A 376-nucleotide genomic window follows, 5' to 3' on the forward strand; every position below is an offset into this window, starting at 1 on the left:
CTTTTTGAGAAAATCTCTGGACTTTGAGCTTTAACTGAAAAAACACCACAATAGTTCTGTTCAATATTACAATGGGAATCCCTTAAGAATATCTTACTGTACCTCTGATAACATTTTGGTAAGATTTTACTGTAGAAATGTGGAGTAATATAGCTTTAAAGTCACTACAAAAACATTACTTTTTGAGAAAATTTCTGGACTTTGAGCTTTAACTGAAAAAACACCACAATAGTTCTGTTCAATATTACAATGGGAATCCCTTAAGAATATCTTACTGTAACCCTGATAACATTTTGGTAAGATTTTACTGTAGAAATGTCTTTGAGCTTTAACTGAAAAAACACCATATTAGTTCTGTTCAATATTACAATGGGAA

This window comes from Nannobrachium achirus (genome assembly GCF_963921795.1).
Source record: "Nannobrachium achirus genome assembly, chromosome: 3".
In the NCBI taxonomy this organism is placed as follows: domain Eukaryota; kingdom Metazoa; phylum Chordata; class Actinopteri; order Myctophiformes; family Myctophidae; genus Nannobrachium; species Nannobrachium achirus.